The 20,323-nt window shown below is 51.4% G+C and overlaps 1 long non-coding RNA gene across 2 annotated transcripts in view; it reads right to left on the bottom strand.

Annotated features, from left to right (window-relative positions):
• Window positions 1–20,323, bottom strand: part of LOC140427325 (uncharacterized) — a 59,389-nt gene that overhangs the window by 27,377 nt on the left and 11,689 nt on the right. For both annotated transcript variants that reach the window (XR_011948471.1, XR_011948472.1), the window contains exons 2-3: window positions 8,818–8,908; window positions 5,621–5,726 (exon numbers count right to left, since the gene is read on the bottom strand). This is a non-coding gene — a long non-coding RNA (uncharacterized lncRNA). The remainder of the gene's footprint in view (window positions 1–5,620; window positions 5,727–8,817; window positions 8,909–20,323) is intronic.

The following is a 20,323-nucleotide window of genomic DNA, read 5'->3' as shown; positions in this document are numbered from 1 at the left end:
TAGACTGGCCTGCGGGGGAGGACTCCTGGTTCTTATACTCCGCCTTCAGGGCGGAGCTAGAGGTCAACGGCCAACCAGGACCCGGGATCTGTCAGCCAATGACATCACGGCGTCACAGTCCCACATGACCCCTAATGCATACTACCACACTTCCTGAAGTCAATTACCAGATCTTTAGTTTTGCTGGCATTGAGGGAGAGATTGCTGTTGCTACACCACTCCACTATGTTCTCTATCTCCCTCCTGTATTCGGACTCATCGTTATTCGAGATCCGGCCCACTATGGTTGTATCGTCAGCAAACTTGTAGATGGAGTTGGAACCAAGTTTTGCCACGCAGTTGTGTCTGTACAGGGAGTAGAGTAGGGGGCTCAGTACGCAGCCTTGCGGGGCGCCGGTGTTGAGGACTATTGTGGAGGAGGTGTTGTTGTTCATTCTTACGATGTGGAGATGCCGGCGTTGGACTGGGGTGAGCACAGTACGAAGTCTTACAACACCAGGTTAAAGTCCAACAGGTTTGTTTCGATGTCACTAGCTTTCGGAGCGCTGCTCCTTCCTCAGGTGAATGAAGAGGTCTGTTCCAGAAACACATATATAGACAAATTCAAAGATGCCAAACAATGCTTGGAATGCGAGCATTAGCAGGCCGCCCTATCGTTTCAGGCAATGGGACCCTGTGTGAGAACCTCTCTGGCTACATCGAGGGCATCTTGAAACCCATCGTACAAGGTACACCCAGCTTCTGTCGCGACACGACGGACTTCCTACAGAAACTCAGCACCCATGGACCAGTTGAACCAGGAACATTCCTCGTCACAATGGTCGTCTCGGCACTCTACACCAGCATCCCCCATGACGACGGCATTGCTGCAACAGCCTCAGTACTCAACACCGACAACTGCCAATCTCCAGACGCAATTCTGCAACTCATCCGCTTCATTCTGGATCACAACGTCTTCACCTTCGACAACAAGTTCTTCATCCAGACGCACGGAACAGCCATGGGGACCAAATTCGCACCCCAATACGCCAACATCTTCATGCACAAGTTTGAACAGGACCTACTCACCGCAAAGGACCTTCAACCGATGTTATACACCAGATACATCGATGACATTTTTTTCCTTTGGACCCATGGCGAAGAATCACTGAAACGACTACACGATGACATTAATAAGTTCCATCCAACCATCAGACTCACCATGGACTACTCTCCAAAATCAGTTGCATTCTTGGACACACTCGTCTCCATCAAGGACGGTCACCTCAGCACTTCGCTTTACCGCAAACCTACGGGTAACCTCATGATGCTCCACTTCTCCAGCTTCCACCCTAAACACATTAAAGAAGCCATCCCCTATGGACAAGCGCTCCGTATACACAGGATCTGCTCAGACGAGGAGGAGCGTAACAGACATCTACAGACGTTGAAAGATGCCCTCGTATGAACGGGATATGGCACTCGACTCATCGATCGACAGTTCCAACGCGCCACAGCGAAAAACCGGACCGACCTCCTCAGAAGACAAACATGGGACACAACCGACAGAATACCCTTCGTCGTCCAGTACTTCCCCGGAGCGGAGAAACTACGTCATCTTCTTCACAGCCTTCAACACGTCATTGATGACGATGAACATCTTGCCAAGGTCATCCCCACACCCCCACTACTTGCCTTCAAACAACCGCGCAACCTCAAACGAACCATTGTTTGCAGCAAACTACCCAGTCTTCAGAACAGTGACCACAACACCACACAACCCTGCCATGGCAATCTCTGCAAGACGTGCCAGATCATTGACATGGATACCACTATTACACGTGAGAACACCACCCACCAGGTACGTGGTACATACTCGTGCGACTCGGCCAACGTTGTCTACCTCATACGCTGCAGGAAAGGATGTCCCGAAGCATGGTACATTGGCGAGACCATGCAGACGCTGCAACAACGAATGAACGGACATCGCGCAACAATCACCAGGCAGGAATGTTCCCTTCCAGTCGGGGAACACTTCAGCAGTCAAGGGCATTCAGCCTCTGATCTCCGGGTAAGCGTTCTCCAAGGCGGCCTTCAGGACCCGCGTCAACGCAGAATCGCCGAGCAGTAACTTATAGCCAAGTTCCGCACACATGAGTGCGGCCTCAACCGGGACCTGGGATTCATGTCGCATTACATTCATCCCCCACCATCTGGCCTGCGAAATCCTACCAACTGTCCTGGCTTGGTACAATTCACACCTCTTTAACCTGGGGTTACCCCATCTCTGGATCTGTAAAGATTTAATCACCTGCTAATGCTCGCATTCCAAGCATTGTTTGGCATCTTTGAATTTGTCTATATATGTGTTTCTGGAACAGACCTCTTCATTCACCTGAGGAAGGAGCAGCGCTCCGAAAGCTAGTGACATCGAAACAAACCTGTTGGACTTTAACCTGGTGTTGTAAGACTTTGTACTTCATTCTTACTGATTGTGGTCTGTTGGTCAGAAAATCGAGGATCCAGTTGCAGAGTGGGGAGCCAAGTCCTAGGTTTTGGAGCTTTGATATGAGCTTGGCTGGGATTATGGTGTTGAAGGCGGAGCTGTAGTCAATAAATAAGAGTCTAATGTAGGAGTCCTTGTTTTCAAGATGCTCTAGGGATGAGTGTAGGGCCAGGGAAATGGTGTCTAATGTGGACCGGTTGCAGCGGTATGCGAATTGCAGTGGATCAAGGCGTTCTGGGAGTATGGAGGTGATGCGCTTCCTGATCAACCTCCGTGATCAACCTGGTCGAGTTCCCGACGGCATGGTTCTCTCACGGTCCCACCCGTCGGGAACTCGGCGTGGCACTGCGGACTCAGTCCGCGGCCACCCTGGTGGGGGGCAGGGGGATCCTTCACCGGGGTGGGCCTCCAGAACTGCCAGGCTATCAATTGGGGGCCACCGATTAGCCGGCGTGTGTGATCTCAGGGGGGGTGGGGGGGCAATCTTCGACATGCCGGTCCGCGGTGTGGGTCCGCCATGTCGCGCGGGGCAGCCGACACAGACCAGCGCCGTGCGCATGCGTGGACCCCCGACAGGAAGTGCAGGGGCCCGTATCAGCAGCCTGAGGTGCGAGGACTACTCCAGGGCCCTGCTATGCCCCTCCAGGTAGGAGAATCACTCTGGACTTTCCGAAAGTCCAGAGTGATTCACCCGCATTTTCACGCTGGAGTGGGTACATTGCCCCATGATTGGAGAATCCCACCCCAGATGTTTGTCTGTATCGCTTACCTTGTGACTTTTGTGGAATATTGTTAAAAAGAAACCAATTAGAAGTACCCTGGGGAGGATTCTCCGTCCAGCGATGCCGGAATCGGGAAACACGAGCAGGCGGAGAATTGTGTGTCAGCCAAAAATCGAGGTCGGTGCCGGGCGCCTGACAGAATGCCATGCCGCACGCCGGCATGGGCATGCAAATTGTGCAGCAAACGGCATTGGCATGTCATTAACGAGCCCAATCCGGAAATTTCTGTGCACCCAGTGATGCTCCGTCTCCAGGAGGAATTACCAACGGCGAGGTTAACTTGGGGAAAACAGCGCCATGGCTACAGAGGGAGAGAGAGGTGGCACGAACAGTGTCCAACATCGCTATAGTGTACTGACAGTTGTGTTGCTGGTGAAGGGGCTACTCCCAAGGCTGGGGGGAGTAGTCAGGGGTGGCCAGGAGGCAGGCCATGGGGTTGGGGTGGACGGGAACGGACCACCCCAACATTGCTACAGCCATGCGGCTCCACACACCGCCGACGGCACACTGTGAACTTAGTGCCTCCTAGGGACGTGCTAGCACCAGCCGACCCATCAACGGGATGGGCATGCTCCAGTGCAACCAGTGCCACCTTCTTGGCTGGGATGAGAGTGTGTGGGGAGTGGAGTGCCTATATGCAGCTACTGCTTGTCAGGCTCTCGAATGTCAATCCTGGCCCCAGTGAATCACATGCCAGCGTTCAGTGGAATTCAACTAGTTCTACGTAGCACCTGTGCTAGCCTATTAGGATGACCTGACTCGCTACAGGACCGGCGCTCCTTTCGGGGCCTTAGAACACACACGGTTCAATCCCAGCGTCAGCAATTTCTCAAATGGAGAATCCAGCCATCTGGATTTATTATTCAGTGATGCATCTTACTTCTCTCACCATTTTATTTACCTTAGACTGTAGATAGTCTTGCCTTAGGCTATCTAAATTTTTTACCGTAATTCTCCGGCTGTTCGCAGGCAGCGAGATTCTCCGGTCCCATCGGTAACGCAGCCCAGCCTGCGGGTTTCACGTCGGCCTGGGATGGCTTCAATGGGAATTCCCATTAAAGGCGGCAGGACCAGAGAATCTCGCTGCCAGCGAACGGAGTGCTGCCTCCAGATGCGGGAAATCTGAGGCTGGGTGGCCAGAGAATCCCGCCCATGCGGCATCTGAAAACCGAACGTATCTGAAATTCTAAATGCAATCATCCCCAAAGGTTTCAGAGCCCTCGGCCTGTATATGCCCATCATCACCGGGGGCAAAGGGTGGCATGGTGGTACAGTGGTTAGACCTGCTGCTTCACAGTGCCAGGGACCCAGGTTCAATTCCGGCCTTGGGTGACTGTGTGGAGTTTGCACTTTCTCCCCGTGTGTGCGTGGGTTTCCTCCGGGTGCTCCAGTTTCCTCCCACAGTCCAAAGATGTGCAGATTAGGTGTATTGGCCATGATAAATTGCCCCTTAGTGTCCAACGGTTAGGTGTGGTTATGGGATTAGGGTGGGGGGATTGGGCCTCGGTGGGGAGCTCTTTCAGAGGGTCAGTGCAGACTCGATGAGCCAAATGGCCTCCTTTTGCACTGGAGAGATTCCATCACAGTCCCTCTTACCATCTGCCCATTCCCATCCCTAATCGTCCTGCCCGAGGTGATCAGTTTGTCTCTTTCCCTCACCCCCTGCCCCACCCCCATCCCCAAGTAACAGGAGGAAATGATGGAGTTGTGGTAATGTCACTGTACTAGTAATCCAGAAGCCCAGGCCAATATTCGGACATATGTGGAATTAAGATTCAATTAATAAAATCTGGAATTGACAATAGCGAGCATGAAATTATCATTGATTGCTGCAAAAGCACATCAGGTTCACAGATGTCCTCTGGGGAAGGAAATGTGCCATCTCTGGTGTGGCCTGCATATGGCTTCAGACCCACAGCAATATGAGGCTCTTAAATGCTCTCAAGGGTCACAAAAGCTGCACGTCTCATGAACGAATGAAAAAAAGTTAACAGTTAATTTATCACCTCCTTCCCATCCTGCCAATAATTGCTATAGTCTGAGGACAATCTTAAACCATAAAACATGGGACCTGAAGCAGCCAATCTGGCTAATTCCCAAATTTCAAAATATGTTTCATAGCCCTGACACCCTTAAACTGCAATTTATGTAAAAAATGTAAATAGCGTATGCGGGTCTGAGCTCAGCTGGCTCAACCTAGCCAAGACTGAGTCTGACTTGATTTAAAGAAAAAAGTTTTTTTTTCATCTTCTTGGAAGAATGTTTGGTATCTTTCCCCTCATTCTTTCTCTGTCGGGTGGTATCCTGACCGATACGCCCAGGCCACAGTCCAATACTGCAGTGATGCACTGACCTGGTGCAGCCGTTCATTTCATGGATGTTGATGACACACGCCACTTCACAGCCGTTTTAAATGCCATTCTTCACTTCCCTGGTCTTTGGTCCAATGTACTGTGCGTCTGAGATGATATCAGAAGTGTTAGTGTTACACTCAGTGACCTGACAACTATTTATGGCTGTAATTAGTTTTGCAGTGGACCAGCTCCTAAATATATTGAAAAATATCAATTTAATCAGCCATGTAGTAAATAGAAAGCACTACAACACTGATGACGTATTGCAACCATTCATAGAATTCTTCAGCCTGTGTTGGTTCATTAAGGCTCAGGCAAGAATATTGGTTTAGTGCATCAACATGACAATCCTTAGATTTTAAAGACACCGTGATTCAACAGGACAAAAACAGAGTCACGTTTCGGGTACGATGAGCAGCGCTGAGAAAGACCCCGCTATGCAACAGCACTTTGCCTTTTTATTGGCCTCGAGAATGCCCTGTCGAGGCCACACTTACATCATTTCCAGGTCTCCACGTCTTCCCAGGAAGAGTACTCGTGAATCAGAGCGCCATTTTTAAAGGCGGCTCCGATCTTTCGGCCCTCCTCAGTGACCCCACCGCGCATCCGGCCGCCCCCACTCCCCCCCCCCCCCCCCCCCCCCACCCAATTTACCACTTACGGGGTCCTCAAGCCCACTTTCACCCCCAACTCTTATGGGCAAGGCCTGGGCCCGACCACTGGCCTGGCCAATGGCATGGACACCCCATCCAACCCCCACACAACACCCACCACCCCCCCGCCCATGACCATCCATCCGACACCAATCCGCCACCCTACCCCCCAATGCCCTGCAACTCCCTCCATGATTCCTACCTGCGGCTGGGATGCGGATGCGGGTGTGGGCCCTGGGTTGGCAGTAACAGCCGATCTTGTCCATGGGATGGAGGATGATGACAATCCACTCTGCGATTGTGGTATTATATTGTATATACTGCACTGCATACGAGGGTATTACGGTAAGGCCCCTGTACTACAGGTACGGGGGTAGATCCCTGCCTGCTGGCTCCGCCCAGTAGGCGGAGTATAAATGTGTGTGCTCTCCGAACTGCAGCCATTTCAGAAGCAGCTGTAGGAGGCCACACATCTCTGTGTAATAAAGCCTCGATTACTCTCTACTCTCATTTCGTCGTAATTGATAGTGCATCAATGTATTACACAGAGATTTTGCAAAGATGGATCTCCGCATCAAGCCGGATCGCCTGCAGCTGCACCCTCAAGCAGACAACGCCAAAAAGGACTTCGCACATTGGCTAGCTTGCTTTGAAGCATACATCGGATCTGTGCCAGACACAATCTCAGAAGCACAGAAGCTCCAGATTCTGTACACGCGGCTGAGCTCCGATGTCTTCACCTTCATCCAGGACACGCCTACCTACACAGAGACCATGGCGCTACTGAAGGAGAACTACACTCAGCAGACCAACAAGATGTATGCCAGGCACCTCCTGTCCACGTGGCACCAACATCCCAGTGAGTCTGTGGAAGATTTCTGGCATTGCCTGCTCGCCCTGGTGAGAGACTGATTGCCAGGCTGTTTTGGCCGCTGAACATTCTAACCTGCTAATAAGAGACGCATTCATTACGGGCATAGGGTTGGCCTACATCCGCCAGAGCCTCTTAGAAGGGGCTACGCTTGACCTCGTGGTGACCAAGAAACTAGCACTCTCGCTCACAGTCGACTCACGCAACGTACAGGCGTATGCCCCTGACCGCACGGCCCACCCCTCCTGGGCATTGTGGACCCCGCTAGCGGCCACCCCATCGTGGACCACATCAGCGACCGCCCACAGCCAACCCCACGCCTTCGCCGCGCGGCAGCCAATCAACCCCGGGGGACCCACATGCTACTTCTGCGGACAGACAAAACACCCCCGGCAGCGCTGCCCGGCGCGGAGCGCGCTCTGCAAGGCCTGCGGCAAGAAACAACAGCTCGCTGCAGTGTGCCAGGCCCGCTCAATCGGCGCTAATGTCTCTGCACCTCCCGCGTGCGGCCAGTGGGCGCCGCGATCTTCCTCGCCTCACAACACATGCGGCACATGGGCGCCGCTATCTTGCTTGTCTCACAACCAATGGGCGGAGCCATCTAGCCTGCCCCAGGACACGTGCGGCCCGAGGGTGCCGCCAACTTGCCTGCCTCAGGACACCTGCAGCCCGTGGGCGCCGCCATCCTCCCTGCCTCGGGACCCCTGCCCGTCAGGAACCTGATCGGGCCGTTTATCGCCTGCAACCGCCGCCGACCAGCCCCGTCTCATCTCCGTCACGATCGACCAGTCCTGCCCGCACAACCTCGCGACCGCGTCGACAAAGGTGAAGGTCGACGGGCACGAGATATCCTGCCTTCTGGACTCCGGGAGCACTGAGAGTTTCATCCACCCAGATACAGTAAGGCGCTGCTCCTTCGCGGTACACCCCATTAACCAAAGAATCTCCCTGGCCTCCGGATCCCACTCCGTGACGATCCGGGGGTTCTGCATCGCCACCCTCACCATCCAGGGCATAGAGTTCAGCGGCTTCCGGCTCTACGTCCTCCCCAACCTCTGCGCTGCCTTGCTACTCAGCCTGGACTTCCAGTGCAACCTCTAGAGCCTAACCCTGAAATTTGGCGGGCCCCTACCACCCCTTACTGTATGCGGCCTCACAACCCTTATAGTCGACCCGTCTTCTCTGTTTGCAAACCTCACCCCGGATTGCAAACCTGTCGCCACTAGGAGCAGATGGTACAGCACCCAGGACAGGATCTTCATCAGGTCCGAGGTCCAGCGGCTGCTGCGGGAAGGTATCATTGAGGCCAGCAACAGCCCCTGGAGAGCCCAAGTGGTAGTGGTGAAAACGGGGGGCGAAAAACAGGAAGGTCGTTGACTACAGTCAGACCATCAATCGGTACATGCAGCTCCAAGCGTACCCCCTCCCACGCATATCTGATATGGTCAATCAGATTGCACAGTACCGGGTCTTCTCGACAGTGGACCTGAAATCTGCCTACCATCAGCTCCCCATTCGCAAGTCGGACCGCCCGTACACCGCGTTTGAAACGGACGGCTGCCTTTACCATTTCCTGAGAGTTCCCTTCGGCGTCACTAACGGGGTCTCGGTCTTCCAACGGGAGATGGACCGAATGGTTGACCGGGACGGACTGCGGGCCACTTTCCCGTACCTGGATAACGTCACCATCTGTGGCACGACCAGCAGGACCACGACGCTAACCTTTCCAAATTTCTCCACACCGCCAAACTCCTCAACCTAACCTACAACAAAGAGAAGTGTGTGTTACATAGAACAATACAGCGCAGTACAGGCCCTTCGGCCCACGATGTTACACCGAAACAAAAGCCATCCAACCTACACTATGCCATTATCATCCATATGTTTATCCAATAAACTTTTAAATGCCCTCAATGTTGGCGAGTTCACCACTGTAGCAGGTAGGGCATTCCACGGCCTCACTACTCTTTGCGTAAAGAACCTACCTCTGACCTCTGTCCTATATCTATTACCCCTCAGTTTAAAGTTATGTCCCCTCGTGCCAGCCATATCCATCCGCGGGAGAAGGCTCTCACTGTCCACCCTATCCAACCCCCTGATCATTTTGTATGCCTCTATTAAGTCTCCTCTTAACCTTCTTCTCTCCAACGAAAACAACCTCAAGTCCATCAGCCTTTCCTCATAAGATTTTCCCTCCATACCAGGCAACATCCTGGTAAATCTCCTCTGCACCCGCTCCAAAGCCTCCACGTCCTTCCTATAATGCGGTGACCAGAACTGTACGCAATACTCCAAATGCGGCCGTACCAGAGTTCTGTACAGCTGCAACATGACCTCCCGACTCCGGAACTCAATCCCTCTACCAATAAAGGCCAACACTCCATAGGCCTTCTTCACAACCCTATCAACCTGGGTGGCAACTTTCAGGGATCTATGTACATGGACACCTAGATCCCTCTGCTCATCCACACTTTCAAGAACTTTACCATTAGCAAAATATTCCGCATTCCTGTTATTCCTTCCAAAGTGAATCACCTCACACTTCTCTACATTAAACTCCATTTGCCACCTCTCGGCCCAGCTCTGCAGCTTATCTATATCCCTCTGTAATCTGCTACATCCTTCCACACTATCGACAACACGACCGACTTTAGTATCGTCTGCAAATTTACTCACCCACCCTTCTGCGCCTTCCTCTAGGTCATTGATAAAAATGACAAACAGCAACGGCCCCAGAACAGATCCTTGTGGTACTCCACTTGTGACTGTACTCCATTCTGAACATTTCCCATCAACCACCACCCTCTGTCTTCTTTCAGCTAGCCAATTTCTGATCCACATCTCTAAATCACCCTCAATCCCCAGCCTCCGTATTTTTTGCAATAGCCTACCGTGGGGAACCTTATCAAACGCTTTGCTGAAATCCATATACACCACATCAACTGCTCTACCCTCGTCTACCTGTTCAGTCACCTTCTCAAAGAACTCAATAAGGTTTGTGAGGCATGACCTACCCTTCACAAAGCCATGCTGACTATCCCTGATCATATTATTCCTATCTAGATGATTATAAATCTTGTCTCTTATAATCCCCTCCAAGACTTTACCCACTACAGACGTGAGGCTCACCGGCCTATAGTTGCCGGGGTTGTCTCTGCTCCCCTTTTTGAACAAAGGGACCACATTTGCTGTCCTCCAGTCCTCTGGCACTATTCCTGTAGCCAATGATGACATAAAAATCAAAGCCAAAGGTCCAGCAATCTCTTCCCTGGCCTCCCATAGAATCCTAGGATAAATCCCATCAGGTCCCGGGGACTTATCTATTTTCAGCCTGTCCAGAATTGCCAACACCTCTTCCCTACGTACCTCAATGCCATCTATTCTATTAGCCTGGGGCTCAGCATTCTCCTCCACAACATTATCTTTTTCCTGAGTGAATACTGACGAAAAATATTCATTTAGTATCTCACCTATCTCTTCAGACTCCACACACAACTTCCCACCCCTGTCCTTGACTGGTCCTACTCTTTCCCTAGTCATTCGCTTATTCCTGACATACCTATAGAAAGCTTTTGGGTTTTCCTTGATCCTTCCTGCCAAATACTTCTCATGTCCCCTCCTTGCTCGTCTTAGCTCTCTCTTTAGATCCTTCCTCGCTACCTTGTAACTATCCATTGCCCCAACCGAAACTTCACACTTCATCTTCACATAGGCCTCCTTCTTCCTCTTAACAAGAGATTCCACTTCCTTGGTAAACCACGGTTCCCTCGCTCGACGCCTTCCTCCCTGTCTGACCGGTACATACTTATCAAGAACACGCAGTAGCTGATCCTTGAACAAGCCCCACTTATCCAGTGTGCCCAACACTTGCAGCCTACTTCTCCACCTTATCCCCCCCAAGTCACGTCTAAAGGCATCATAATTGCCCTTCCCCCAGCTATAACTCTTGCCCTGCGGTGTATACTTATCCCTTTCCATCATTAACGTAAACGTCACCGAATTGTGGTCACTGTCCCCAAAGTGCTCTCCTACCTCCAAATCCAACACCTGGCCTGGTTCATTACCCAAAACCAAATCCAACGTGGCCTCGCCTCTTGTTGGCCTGTCAACATATTGTTTCAGGAAACCCTCCTGCACACACTGTACAAAAAACGACCCATCTATTGTACTCGAACTATATCTTTTCCAGTCAATATTTGGAAAGTTAAAATCTCCCATAATAACTACCCTGTTACTTTCGCTCATATCCAGAATCATCTTCGCCATCCTTTCCACTACATCCCTAGAACTATTAGGAGGCCTATAAAAAACTCCCAACAGGGTGACCTCTCCTTTCCTGTTTCTAACTTCAGCCCATACTACCTCGGCAGAAGAGTCCCCATCTAGCATCCTCTCCGCCACCGTAATACTGCTCTTGACTAGCAGCGCCACACCTCCCCCTCTTTTGCCTCCTTCTCTGAGCTTACTAAAACACCTAAACCCCGGAACCTGCAACATCCATTCCTGTCCCTGCTCTATCCATATCTCCGAAATGGCCACAACATCGAAGTCCCAGGTACCAACCCACGCTGCCAGTTCCCCTACCTTGTTTCGTATACTCCTGGCATTGAAGTAGACACACTTCAAACCACCTACCTGAACACTGGCCCCCTCCTGCGATGTCAAATCTGTGCTCCTGACCTCTATACTCTCATTCTCCCTTACCCTAAAACTACAATCCAGGTTCCCATGCCCCTGCTGCATTAGTTTAAACCCCCCCAAAGAGCACTAACAAATCTCCCCCCCAGGATATTTGTGCCCCTCAGGTTCAGATGTAGACCATCCTGTCTGTAGAGGTCCCACCTTCCCCAGAAAGAGCCCCAGTTATCCAAAAATCTGAATCCCTCCCGCCTGCACCATCCCTGTAGCCACGTGTTTAAATGCTCTCTCTCCTTATTCCTCATCTCACTATCACGTGGCACGGGCAACAACCCAGAGATAACAACTCTGTTTGTTCTAGTTCTGAGCTTCCATCCTAGCTCCCTGAAAGCCTGCCTGACATCCTTGTCCCCTTTCCTACCTATGTCGTTGGTGCCAATGTGGACCACGACTTGGGGCTGCTCCCCCTCCCCGCTAAGGACCCGGAAAACACGATCCGAGACATCACGTACCCTTGCACCTGGGAGGCAACATACCAAACGTGAGTCTCTCACGCTCCCACAAAATCTCCTATCTGTGCCCCTGACTATAGAGTCCCCAATTACTAATGCTCTACTCCTCTCCCCCCTTCCGTTCTGAGCAACAGGGACAGACTCCGTGCCAGAGGCCCGTACCCCATGGCTTACCCCTGGTAAGTCGTCCCCCCCACAAGTATCCAAAGCAGTATACTTGTTTCTCAGGGGAACGACCGCAGGGGATCCCTGCACTGACTGTTTTTTCCCAGTCCCTCTTACAGTTACCCACCTATCTCCAATCTTTGGTGTAACTAATTCCCTGAAGCTGCTATCTATGACCCCTTCTGCCTCCCGAATGATCCGAAGTTCTTCCAACTCCAGCTCCAGTTCCCTAACTCGGTCTTGGAGGAGCTGGAGATGGCAGCACTTCCTGCAGGTAAAATCAGCAGGGACACTAACTGCATCCCTCACCTCAAACATCCTGCAGGAGGAACATTGCACTCCCTTCCCTGCCATTCCTCTAACTTTCTACCAAGATCTGGCTAAAAAATAATAATAATATAATAAAATATGGTACTTACCTCAGACCAATGGGTTTTATTATTAGGTTAGAGGAGGAGGGCGGGTGGGAGACACTACACGTGTAGTGTCTCGGGTTTCCTCTCCACCAGAATTTATTGGGGAGGGTCTTCCCAGACGTCCGCGGGTCGACTTCCTGTTCCCACCTAAAAAACTAATTTAAAATAAAAAAAAAATAAAAAATTCTCAGCTCCTGCTGAAATTGACTAACCAGCCAGCTGTTCTCACGCCGCCGAAATCGACTGGCCTGCCCCTGCAAAGACAAGTGCTTTTAAAGGTTGACTTACCTCCCAGCAACCTCCTTCCGCAATGCTCCCGCTGAAACTGACTCACCACTCACCAGCTGTTCTCCCGCCGAAATCGACTGGCCTGCCCCTGCAAAGACAAGTGCTTTTAAAGGTTGACTTACCTCCCAGCAACCTCCTTCCGCAATGCTCCCGCTGAAACTGACTCACCACTCACCAGCTGTTCTCACGCCGCCGAAATCGACTGGCCTGCCCCTGCAAAGACAAGTGCTTTTAAAGGTTGACTTACCTCCCAGCAACTTCCTTCCGCAATGCTCCCGCTGAAACTGACTCACCACTCACCAGCTGTTCTCCCGCCGAAATCGACTGGCCTGCCCCTGCAAAGACAAGTGCTTTTAAAGGTTGACTTACCTCCCAGCAACCTCCTTCCGCAATGCTCGTGTTGAACACGAACCGATTAGCCATCCTCGGCTATGTGGTCCAGAACGGATTCTAGGACCCGACCCTGATCGCATGCGCCCCCTTATGGATCTTCCCCTTCCCCACTGCCCCAAGGCCCTCAAACGATGCCTGGGGTTCTTTTCGTGCTACGCCCAGTGGGTCCCTAACTATGAAGACAAGGCCCGCCCACTAATCCACTCCACCGGTTTCCCACTGACGGCCGAGGCTCACCAGGCTTTCAACCGTATCAAGGCCGACATCGACAAGGCCTCGATGCACGCGGTCGACGAGACGCTCCCCTTCCAAGTCGAGAGCGATGCATCAGACGTCGCTCTGGCCGCCACCCTCAACCAGGCAGGCAGACCCTTGGCATTCTTTTCCCATACCCACCATGCCTCCGAAATTCGGCACTCCTCCGTCAAAAAGGAGGCCCAAGCTGTCATAATATACACCAGTATAACATGGTGCAGACACACACACTGATGGACACACAGTGGGACCAATCAACACACACAACACCGCAGCCAATCACCAGTTAGAGCACACGCACTATAAAGACAGGGGGCATCAGAGTTCCCGCTTATTCGAGCTGCAGCTTACTAGTAGGACAGAGCTCACAGCCTGCAGCACAGACATTCACCATGTGCTGAGTGCATCGACTGGTTAGGACAAGGCAAAGTTCTTTAGTTAAAGCTAGTATCGTTTTAACCCACAGTGAGAGTATGGTAAACTGTTAATGACTCAATAAAATAATGTTGCACTATTTCAAGTGTTGGTGACCTGTATGTGTTCCACGGATCCAGAGCGCCGAACACAACACAGCTGTGCGGCGCTGGAGGCATTACCTGGCCGGCAGGAGATTCACTCTCCTCACAAACCAACGGTCGGTTGCCTTCATGTTTAACAACACACAGCGGGGTAAGATCAAAAATGATAAGATCTTGCGGTGGAGGATCGAGCTCTCCACCTTTAATTACGAGATTTTGTATTGCCCCGGTAAGCTCAATGAGCCCCCCGACGCCCTGTCCCGAGGTACATGTGCCAGCGCACAAGTGGACCGACTCCGGACCCTGCACAACGATCTCTGTCACCCAGGTGTCACCCGCTTTTATCACTTCATTAAGGCCCGCAATCTGCCCTACCCCATCGAGGAAGTCAGGGTTGTCACCAGAGACTGCCAGGTCTGCGCGGAGTGTAAACCGCACTTCTACCGGCCAGACCGTGCGCGCCTGGTGAAGGCCTCCCGCCCCTTTGAACGCCTGGACTTCAAAGGGCCACTCCCCTCCACCGACCGCAACACGTATTTTCTCAATGTGGTCGACGAATATTCCAGATTCCCCTTCGCCATCCCATGCCCCGATATGACGTCTGCCACCGTCATTAAAGCCCTCAACACCATCTTCGCTCTATTCGGTTTCCCTGCCTACGTCCACAGCGACCGGGGATCCTCATCTATGAGCGATGAGCTGCGCCAGTACCTGCTCAACAGGGGCATTGCCTCGAGCAGGACGACCAGCTACAACCCCCGGGAAAATGGGCAGGTGGAGTGGGAGAATGGGACGGTCTGGAAGGCCGTCCAGCTGGCCCTACGGTCCAGGCATCTCCCGGCCACCCGCTGGCAGGAGGTCCTCCCCGACGCACTTCACTCCATTCAGTCGCTCCTGTGCACGGCGACTAACCCCCCCCCCCCCCATGAACGTCTCTTTGCCTTCCCCAGGAAGTCCACCTCTGGGGTTTCGCTCCCAATGAGGAGAGGGAGGGGGAGGATCCAGTTGTTGTGGTCCATGTCGGTACCAACAACATAGGCAAGTCGAGGAAAGAGGACCTGTTTAGAGATTATAAAGAGCTAGGATTCAAATTAAAAAACAGGTCCTCAAGGGTCATAATCTCCGGATTACTGCCCGAGCCACGTGCAAATTGGCATAGGGAGGCAAGAATAAGGGAAGTTAACACGTGGCTGAAAGAGTGGTGTGGGAAAGAGGGGTTCCTTTTCATGGGACACTGGCATCAGTTTTGGGACAGGGGGGACCTATACCGTTGGGATGGTCTCCACCTGAACCGAGCTGGGACCAGTGTTCTGGCGAAAAGAATAAATAGGGTGGTCAATAGGACTTTAAACTAAAGATTGGGGGGGAAGGGAAAGTCAGGGAACCAAGAGGTGAAGTAATCAGTGGGAAGCGTAGCTGCTTAGGAATACAAAAAAGCACGAAAAGACAAAACTCAGGAGAGGTTACGATAGTCCCATCCCACAAAATATGACACAGTGTATGGAAAGGCTCAGTAAACCAAGGTCCACCACACTAAGAAAATAAAAAGGCACGGTCAATAGAGAATTAAAGGTGCTATATTTAAATGCGCGCAGTGTACGGAACAAGGTAGATGAGCTTGTGGCCCAGATTGTGACTGGCAGGTATGATGTAGTAGGCATCACAGAGACATGGTTGCAGGGGGTTCAGGACTGGCATTTAAACATCCAGGGATTCACGACCTATCGAAAAGACAGGGAGGTGGGCAGAGGGGGCGGGGTTGCCTTGTTAATTAGGAATGAAATTAAATCAATAGCACTAAATGACATAGGGTCAGATGATGTGGAGTCTGTGTGGGTAGAGTTGAGGAACCACAAAGGCAAAAAAACCATAATGGGAGTTATGTACAGGCCTCCTAACAGTGGTCAGGACCGGGGGCACAAAATGCACCACGAAATAGAAAGTGCATGTCAGAAAGGCAAGGTCACAGTGATCATGGGGGACTTCAATATGCAGGTGGACTGGGTAAATAATGTTGCCAGTGGACCCAAGGAAAGGGAATTCATTGAAGGTTTACAGGAGGGCTTTTTGGAACAGCTTGTAATGGAGCCCACGAGGGAACAGGCCATTCTGGACTTAGTGTTATGTAATGAGCCAGACTTGATTAAAGATCTTAAAGTAAGGGAGCACTTAGGAGGCAGTGATCATAATATGGTAGAATTCAATCTCCAATTTGAAAGAAAGAAGGTAGAATCAGATGTAAAGGTGTTACAGTTAAATAAAGGTAACTACAGGGGCATGAGGGAGGAACTAACGAAAACCGACTGGGAGCAGAGCCTAGTGGGAAAGACAGTAGAACAGCAATGGCAGGAGTTTCTGGGAGTAATTGAGGACACAGTGCAGAGGTTCATTCCAAAGAAAAGAAAGGTTATCAGAGGGGGGATTAGGCAGCCATGGCTGACAAAGGAAGTTAGGGAATGCATCAAAGCAAAAGAGAAAGCCTATAATGTGGCAAAGAGTAGTGGGAAGTCAGAAGATTGGGAAGGCTACAAAAACAAACAGAGGATAACAAAGAGAGAAATAAGGAAAGAGAGGATCAAATATGAAGGTAGGCTAGCCAGTAACACTAGGAATGATAGTAAAAGTTTCTTTAAATACATTAAAAACAAACGGGAGGCAAAGGTTGACATTGGGCCGCTCCAAAATGACGCTGGTAATTTTGTGATGGGAGACAAGGAAATAGCTGAGGAACTAAATAAGTACTTTGCGTCAGTCTTCACAGTAGAAGACATGAGTAATATCCCACCAATTCCGGAGAGTCAGGGGGCAGAGTTGAATATGGTAGCCATCACAAAGGAGAAAGTGCTAGAGAAACTAAGATGTCTAAAAATTGATAAATCTCCGGGCCCAGATGGACTACATCCTAGAGTTCTAAAGGAGATAGCTGAAGAAATAGTGGAGGCGTTAGTTATGATCTTTCAAAAGTCACTGGAGTCCGGGAAAGTCCCAGAGGATTGGAAAATCGCTGTTGTAACCCCCCTGTTCAAGAAGGGAACAAGGAAAAAGATGGAAAATTATAGGCCAATTAGCCTAACCTCGGTTGTTGGCAAGATTCTAGAATCCATTGTTAAGGATGAGATTTCTAAATTCTTGGAAGTGCAGGGTCGGATTAGGACAAGTCAGCATGGATTTAGTAAGGGGAGGTCTTGCCTGACAAACCTGTTAGAGTTCTTTGAAGAGATAACAAATAGGTTAGACCAAGGAGAGCCAATGGATGTTATCTATCTTGACTTCCAAAAGGCCTTTGATAAGGTGCCTCACGGGAGACTGCTGAGTAAAATAAGGGCCCATGGTATTCGAGGCAAGGTACTAACATGGATTGACGATTGGCTGTCAGGCAGAAGGCAGAGAGTTGGGATAAAAGGTTCTTTTTCGGAATGGCAACCGGTGACGAATGGTGTCCCGCAGGGTTCAGTGTTGGGGCCACAGCTGTTCTCTTTATATATTAACGATCTAGACGACGGGACTGGGGGCATTCTGGCTAAGTTTGCCGATGATACAAAGATAGGTGGAGGGACAGGTAGTATGGAGGAGGTGGGGAGGCTGCAGAAAGATTTAGACAGCTTCGGAGAGTGGTCCAAGAAATGGCTGATGAAATTCAATGTGGGCAAGTGCGAGGTCTTGCACTTTGGAAAAAAGAATAGAGGCATGGACTATTTTCTAAACGGTGACAAAATTCATAATGCTGAAGTGCAAAGGGACTTGGGAGTCCTAGTCCAGGATTCTCTAAAGGTAAACTTGCAGGTTGAGTCCGTAATTAAGAAAGCAAATGCAATGTTGTCATTCATCTCAAGAGGCTTGGAATATAAAAGCAGGGATGTACTTCTGAAGCTTTATAAAGCATTAGTTAGGCCCCATTTAGAATACTGTGAACAATTTTGGGCCCCACACCTCAGGAAGGACATACTGGCACTGGAGCAGGTCCAGCGGAGATTCACACGGATGATCCCAGGAATGGTAGGCCTAACATACGATGAACGTCTGAGGATCCTGGGATTATATTCATTGGAGTTTAGGAGGTTGAGGGGAGATCTAATAGAAACTTACAAGATAATGAATGGCTTAGATAGGGTGGATGTAGGAAAGTTGTTTCCATTAGCAGGGGAGACTAGGACCCGGGGGCACAGCCTTAGAATAAAAGGGAGTCACTTTAGAACAGAGATGAGGAGAAATTTCTTCAGCCAGAGAGTGGTGGGTCTGTGGAATTCATTGCCACAGAGGGCGGTGGAGGCCGGGACGTTGAGTGTCTTTAAGACAGAAGTTGATAAATTCTTGATTTCTCGAGGAATTAAGGGCTATGGAGAGAGAGCGGGTAAATGGAGTTGAAATCAGCCATGATTGAATGGCGGAGTGGACTCGATGGGCCGAATGGCCTTACTTCCGCTCCTATGTCTTATGGTCTTAATGTGGCTGGCAGCTCCAGGACCCGTTCTCCTCTGCAAGCACGTGCGGCTCCACAAGGCGGACCCGTTGATTGAGAGGGTACAGCTATTCCACGCAAACCCGCAGTACACCTCCGTAGCGTACCCCAACAGTCGCCAAGACACAGTCTCCCTCAGGGACCTGGCACCAGCTGGGTCGTCCCCGTTCCCCCCCCCCCCCCACTCTGCTCCGGTGCCACCTTCCCTTCCCCCAGCGCACCCCATCACAGCCCCCACTCCAGGACAATCCGTCCTCCCCTTGGTCCCACCCGGGATGAAGAGGATGTCGACATGCTCCTGGAGTCACCGACGACCGAGCCGACGCCTGACTCGCCACCAGCACTGCGGCGCTCTCAACGACGGATCAAGGCGCCCGACCGTCTAAATTTGTAACCTTCTCTGAAATTTTAATGACAACCTGTATGTAAATAGTTTTCCACCACCCCCGCTGGACTCATTTTTAACAGGGGGTGAATGTAGTAGTCACCACTGTTGTATTATATTGTATGTACTGCACTGCATATGAGGGTATTACGGTAAGGCCTCTGTACTACAGGTACGGGGGTAGATCCCTGCCTGCTGGCTTTGCCCAGTAGGCGGAGTATAAATGTGTCTGCTCTCTGAACTGCAGCCATTTCATCAGCAACTGTAGGAGGCCACACATCTCTGTGTAATAAAGCCTCGATTACTCTCTACTCACGTCTCGTCATAATTGATAATGCAGCAGCAATGAGTTCCGATGCCCCACAGCGTTTGACAATGGCTGACTCCTGCCCACGGTAGCACTTCGCACCAACCGCCTGGGTGATCTCTGCATGAGAGCTGCCCATTCCATCACACGATCCCACTGAGCCACTGGGGTGGTGGAGGTGGGGACAGTGTCGGGGTCGGGGGGGGGGGGGGGGGGGGGGGGCGTGGGGGGGGGGGGGGGGTGGGGGGTGGGCGGGGGAATTGGGCGAGAGGGAGGGGGGGAGGTGATCTGTAATGTCTGACCTGGGAGCCCCGGTCCGCAACCACCTCCACTGTCCGCCCATCTCCCTCCACCGCAACCCGCCCTCACCCCCCTTAACACCGCCCCCTCTGCAGCCAGCCCAGTTCAGCCCATCCCTCACACCCTTCTGAGCGAGCACCGAGGCTGGTTGGAACTTTTGTGTACAAGTGTTTATTTAACAAAGTGCAAGTGAACATCTCTATAACGGTTAGTGCCCTAGCCCCTAACACAACCTGTGCTCTGCACCCTTGCCATCTTAACTGGTGCCTACCTTTCTGGCTTTCAGGACCGGAGGTGGCCCGCTGCGAATTCCGCCCTGTGACCTGGGTCCCCTTTGGAGGGAGAATTCAGAATGTCCAGTTCACCTAACAAGCACGTCATTCGGGACTTGTGGGAGGAAACCGGAGGACCCGGAGGAAACACACGCAGACGCGGGGAGAACTTTAGCAGTCTCCGCACAGACTGTGACCCAAGTCAGGAATCGAACCGGGGTCCCTCGCGCGGTTAAGCATCAGCGCTAACCACTGTGCTACCATGCCACC

Source organism: Scyliorhinus torazame, chromosome 7 (genome assembly GCF_047496885.1).
Source record: "Scyliorhinus torazame isolate Kashiwa2021f chromosome 7, sScyTor2.1, whole genome shotgun sequence".
Classification (NCBI taxonomy): domain Eukaryota; kingdom Metazoa; phylum Chordata; class Chondrichthyes; order Carcharhiniformes; family Scyliorhinidae; genus Scyliorhinus; species Scyliorhinus torazame.
The sequence above is the reverse complement of the archived record's forward strand: the minus strand, read 5'-3'. Positions and strand labels throughout refer to the sequence as shown.